The 6,151-nt window shown below is 39.5% G+C and overlaps 1 pseudogene; it reads right to left on the bottom strand.

The window, feature by feature from the left end:
• Positions 1-3,899: 3,899 nt before the first annotated feature.
• Positions 3,900-4,967, bottom strand: LOC143670505 (uncharacterized; annotated as a pseudogene).
• Between the last annotated feature and the right edge of the window lie 1,184 nt (positions 4,968-6,151).

Below are 6,151 nucleotides of genomic sequence, written 5' to 3' on the forward strand. Positions count from 1 at the left end.
AAATTGAAGCTACTTCTCAAACCCTATTTTGTCTTAAATTTGTTTCTTCTTCCTTTTCCCTATCCTACAGGTGATACCAAATACAGAAATCATCCGCTGGTGAAGAGGTTATGCTGAGCCCTACCTGTCCCAGTGGAGTAACTAGAGAATTGGGAGAGGCTGGAATCAGTATCCCACATATGATCTTCAAACCATTGCGAAGTCTTGGTAAGTGGTCAATGACTTTGTTGAGCTTTCCCAGCTGATGGAAGGGGCAGGGAAGGTAGTCTTAATAGGCTCTAGGCAATTACCTGGTGTTTTCTCATTATGATAGGACAAAAGGTCTTAAAATATTCAGGCTATACTAGGGAGTAACTAGCCTAACCTGTTTTCCCATTCTTTCATTTTCACAGATGAGGGGAATTGAATCTCTTGTCCAAGATTATAGATAATTGGTGTAGAAAATGGATTTGCATCCAAGCCAGTAATGTGTCTTCTACCCAGTGCTTCCTCTAGTTTCCATCCAAATCCTAGAAGGCCATATGAGGTGGAAGAGTTTTTATTCTATCCTGAAATTTTTTTTATAATCATCTCAGAGATGGTTCTTTCTCAATAATGGAAATTTCCATAGTGTAAAATTATACATAAAATCATCTCAGGTGCTTGATAAAAATGCAGATTCCTGGGCAATCAGAAACCTTGTCATTGGTCAAGAGCAACATTAAGACTAGCCTATCACTTACATTGAGGTTTCCTGTCCAGTGGGTTCATGCAAGAAAAAATCACTATTTTCATGGACATCCTTGTGAGGCAGTTGGGAAGGCTTGGTGCATGGTCAGTGGTTTTGGAGGGGTTCCTCAGTTGGTGGTATAGAAGGGAAGGGAAAATTTTCGTCTTGATGCAGCACTTACCTCTTTCCTACAACAGACAGTTAAGTACTTAATAATTTCCGGGGACCAGAAGGCATCAACGTCCTGACTTTATGGAACTTTCATTCTTGTGTGGATAGACAAGAAAATAAAACCAGTAAGTACATAATGTATCATAAATGTTATTTTGGATTTTTTTTCCATGATGTGAAAACTTGCATTAAAAATGGTTGGATTAGACTAAATAACATTTGTGTTTCTCCACCCTTCCCATTCTCTCTTTTTTTCCCCACCATAGTAGGGATTTTTTTAATGCAATTTTATTGAGATATATTCACACATCATACAAACCATCCAAAGTATTCAATCATTGGCTCACAGTATCATCATGCATACATCCCCATGATCAATTTTAGAATATTCATTATTCCCAAAAAGATATAAAAATGAACCCAAATACTCCCATACCCCTTATTCCTCTCTATTATTGACCCATAGTATTAGTGTGGTATACTTGTTATTGTTAAAGACTATAAAAACATTACTGTTAACTGTAATCCATAGTTTGCAGTAGGTACATTTTTCCCATATGCCTCTCTATTGTTAACTCCTTGTAATAGTGTTATACATTTGTTCTAGTTTATGAAATAGCTTTTATATCTGTACCATTAATCACAGACGTTGTCCACCACAAGAATCACTGTGTTATTCCCATGTTTTAACCTTTAGCTTTGCTTCTGGTGACATACATGATTCTAAACTTCCCCTTTCCACCACATTCACACACTATTCAGTGCTGTTATTCTCTCAATAATGTGTTACTGTAACTTCTATCCATGCCAAACATTTTAAGTTCAACCTAGTTACACATTCTGCACATACTAAGTAATTGCTCCACATTCTTTAGCCCTCATTTTATATCCTGGTACCCTATATTCTGTATTTTATGTCTATGAGTTTACATTTTATAATTAGTTCATATCAGATCATACAATATCTGTCCTTTTATTTCTGACTTATTTCACTTAACATAATATCTTCAAGGTTCATCCATGTTGTCACGTGCTTCAAGACTTCATTCCTTCTTACTGCTGAGTAATATTCCATCATATGTACATACCACATTTTGTTTATCCATTCGTCTGTTGACGGACACTTGGGTTGTTTCCATCTTTTGGCAATTGTGAAAAATGCTGCTGTATTGTACATTGGTGTGCAAATGTCTGTTCGTGTCCCTACTTTCAGATCTTCTGGGTCCATTTTCTTTTAATACAGGCCATTTCCTCTTTCCATGTTTTGGCCAACTTTATTTCCTTTACTGGGCTTCAATTTTCAATCTGCAACATGAGATTTTGTGTGAATTTTTTAAAGACCTTTCCATCTTTGAACTTTTCAGAGTCTCTCAGTGTGACGAAGCCTGACCAAGCTACATGTAAGAGAAGGGTCATAGCTAAACAATCTTTTTCCTCTTGTAAATCCTCACTAGGCTGAATTGCAAAGGATGTTTTTGAAAAGTGTTTTAAAGAGGCCACCAGATCTTTCATGTGAGTGAATTTGTAGCAGGAAAGAGGGGCTCTCTCAACTTAAAGTAACACAGTGATTAAGGTAAGTAGGAAAAGAAAGACTGACTTTGCTCTGACTTCTGTGAGAGAAGCCCTTAGAATATTAATTTGAAATTCAGTCATTCATGAGAATTCAGAACATTGCCATGTTTCCTAATTATGGTTTTAATCTAATTTTGATACTTCTCCTGTCTCTGTTTATTTCTGCATCCTTCTGTGGATGTTTTCACATTTCCAGAGAAAAGACCACCTTGGAAGGTTAACTTTTCCATAGCTTTCTAATAGGAAATATTTTCCTGACCTTTTATTTTTCTTAAACATTTTATTTTGAAATAACTTCAAACTTACAGGACAAGTGCAAAAATAATACAAACCCCTTATAGAGAACTCCAACATCTCCCCTCAATACACAGATCCAGCAATTGCCATGTAAACCCTGTCATTTCAGCTATGTATACACTTATCATCCTTCTATCCATTCATCCATCCATCCATCCATCTGTCTATGCAGCATCCATCTTTCTGTTCTTTAAACATTTGAGAATAGGTTGTACACAAATATTCCTTAAACACAAAGTACATCCATGTACATTTCCTAAGAACCAGGATAGACAATTTATGTAACTGCCTTAAGTACATTTAACAAGTTCAAGAAATATAATGTTGATATAAAGCTTATAGTCTATGTTCTAATTTTTTTGTATGCCCCAGTGTCCTTCTTTTTGCTTTCTAATCTCGGTTTATTTAGTACAATTTGTTCATTCTACACAACAATGTACAAGCACAACATTACCTAAAATATTTCAAAGTTACAAAACTCAAAACAGAAACTTTATAGTACTGACTGTACAATAAAAGCCAAAAAAACAATGTACACTTGGCAGAGGTAACTTGCAAGACCACCAGGACTGATGGCTGCAGCAGGTGGCTGTGGTGACCCTGCCAAGCTGGCTTTCAGGTTGCTCACCAATTTCAGAGAGATATATGCACAAGCACAAATAAAGAACCATTCACAACAACTAATGTGGAATAAGAGAGGGGCTCTTTTGGGGCATTCTGATCCTAGGCGTTAGGAGAAGACTTGAAGCAGAGGGACTCTAGACAGCACCAACAGGAAGGGCAACTGCATAAATTCTCACCTGTGTTCCCCAAGGACCCACAAGGGGCACAGCCAGGCTACCAGGTGGTCCCAGGTCCTTTGGGGAAAGGTGGGGCAGCATGTATAGCCTGCAGCTTTGTTTGCCATCCCTATTGTCTCTCCCTCTAAATTAACTCTGCAATCAGGAACAGGTGAGTTTTCTAGCCAGAACCACCAGAGAACATATTTATAGGCACAGCCCCAAACCCACACTCATGTAGGCCAAACTCAGCCTTCAGAGGAAATGTCTCAATTCCTGCCTTAGAAGCCTGCCCCTGAGTAGGATTTCCTTTCCTACCTAACCTCCCTTGGCTAGAAAAGTGATAAAACTTAGTCGGATGGGATGTAAGTTCATCGTGAGGTGTCGGAACTGGAGTGGCTTCTGTGGTGGTGGCATCCAGGGAACTGGGACTGCTGGCGCACAGGAGACCTATGCCTAGGAGAACAGGACCTTCTCATCTATGGGGGTACCTGCATCACATGAGAAGTGGTAGTAGCATTCTCCTGGGAGGGCTGAAACGCCTGGGGGGAGGCTGAGGCCAGGGGGCCAGCACAGCTGTGTCAGTCATCTCCTGGTCATCTGTGTGTCCTCCAGCCATGTGTTTCAGTGCCTTCTCGGCTTCATCTGGATTCTCAAACTCAACATAAGCATAGCCTTTGGACAGATGGAAATGCATCCTTTCCACAGGCATGTCAATCATTTTAAATTTTCCATACGTGGAAAACATTTCCATGATGTGATCTTTGGTCACATTCCGGGTAAGCTTCCCAGTGTGTACTTTGGTGGGTTTAGGGGAAGGGCTCCTCCTTTTTCTTTCCTTTTTATCTCTTTTGGCTGGTTTAAATTTAGAGTGGGAATGCTGCCTGTTCTTGTGTCTGTACAGAGAAGGACTCGGAGAGCTTGAGGAGCTGCTCGAAGGACTCAGAGAGTTTGAGGAGCTGCTTGAGCTGGAGCTACGGGATGTGCTGGAACTTCCTGAGTGGCTTGAGGCTGAAGAGGAGCTAGAACCACTGCTAGAGCCTGTGCTGGTGCTGGAACCCAAGCTGGATTAAGACCTGTTGCTGGTGCTGCTGCTACCACTGGAAGCACTGTGCCTCTTTCGGATTTTATCTCTGCCGTGATCCTTCTCACTCAACTCCTTTGTGGCCCCTTTATCTTAAAGTGATCTTTGGACTTCTTGTCAGAGTGGTCTTTGTGTTTGGTAGAAGGAGCCCTAGTGCTGGACTTAATCATTTTCTTTGACTTCTAGTAAGCTCTTCTTTTTCACTCCTATTAAATCCATTCTCCCCTTCTGAAGTGTTAGCAGCAATGGCAGTCTCACTGATCTGAACTCCCACTTCTAAGTTGATTCTGAGAAACAATCCATAATGATTACAATTTACGCCAAAGAGCAGCATCCTCCCACTTTCCTCCCCCAATGTCCTTTTGAGCCTTTTCTTCGTAATTAGATACAGTCCAGGATCATGTATTGCATATAATTATCATTGTCTCTGTAGTTGCTCTTTTTTTTATAGTTGTGGAAAGATATATACAATATAATCCTTTCCATCTCAACCATTCCCAAGCATAACATTCAGTGGGATTAAACACATTCACAATGTTGCAGTACCCTTACCTTCATTCATTACCAGAACTTTCCTGTCAACCCAAATAAACCCTACACCCATTAAGTATTTACTCCCCATTCCCAATCCCCATAACCATGATAAATTGTACTACATTTGCATATTCTAGCTATTTCATATAAATGGAATCAGAATATCTATCCCTTTGTGTCGGGATTATTTCACTCGTTATGATGTCCTTGAGATTTAGTCCATGTAGTGATATGTATCAGAACTTCATTCCTTTTTAAGTCTAGTATTCCATTATATGGATATACCACAGTTTATTCATTCATTTGCTGATGGGCTTTTGCTGAATAACCTTTTGGCTATTGTAATAATGCTATTGTGAACTTTGCTTTAGAAGTGTCTGTCTGAAACCCTCTTTTAATTCATTTGAGTATATATCTAGAAGTGTGATTGCTGGGTCTTATGGTAGTTTTTGATTAAGTTGTTTCCATGGAGATGTGACCCACCTGATTGTGGGTAGGACCTTTGGATTAGATGGTTTCCATGGAGGTGTATCTCTACCTGTTCAAGGTGGGGTTGCTTACTGGAGTGTTTTAAGAGAGAATCATTTTGGAAAGAGCTTCAGAACCAACAGGAGACCCAGACTTTGGAAATGAAGAATTAAAATGCCCCTGGGGAAGCTGTTTGAAATGAGAACCCGAAGACCCCAGCAGATGCCAGCTATATGCCTTCCCACCTGACAGAGGTATTCCAGACCCATCAGCCTTCTCGAGCTGAGATATGTTTCCCTGGATACCTTAATTTGGACATTTTTAAAGCCTTAGAATGGGGAACTTGAAACTTAATAAATTCTCTTTTTAAAAGCCTTTCCATTTCTGGTATGTTGCATCCTAGCAGCATTGACAAACTAAAACCCTTACCCTTGTGTATGAGTTTGATGATTACCTTTTCCATTTCTGTTAAGAAGGCTTTTGGAATTTTACTTGGTATTGTGTTAAATCTGTAAGCTGCTTTGTGTAGTATTGACA

The sequence above is a fragment of the Tamandua tetradactyla genome, chromosome X (genome assembly GCF_023851605.1).
Source record: "Tamandua tetradactyla isolate mTamTet1 chromosome X, mTamTet1.pri, whole genome shotgun sequence".
Classification (NCBI taxonomy): domain Eukaryota; kingdom Metazoa; phylum Chordata; class Mammalia; order Pilosa; family Myrmecophagidae; genus Tamandua; species Tamandua tetradactyla.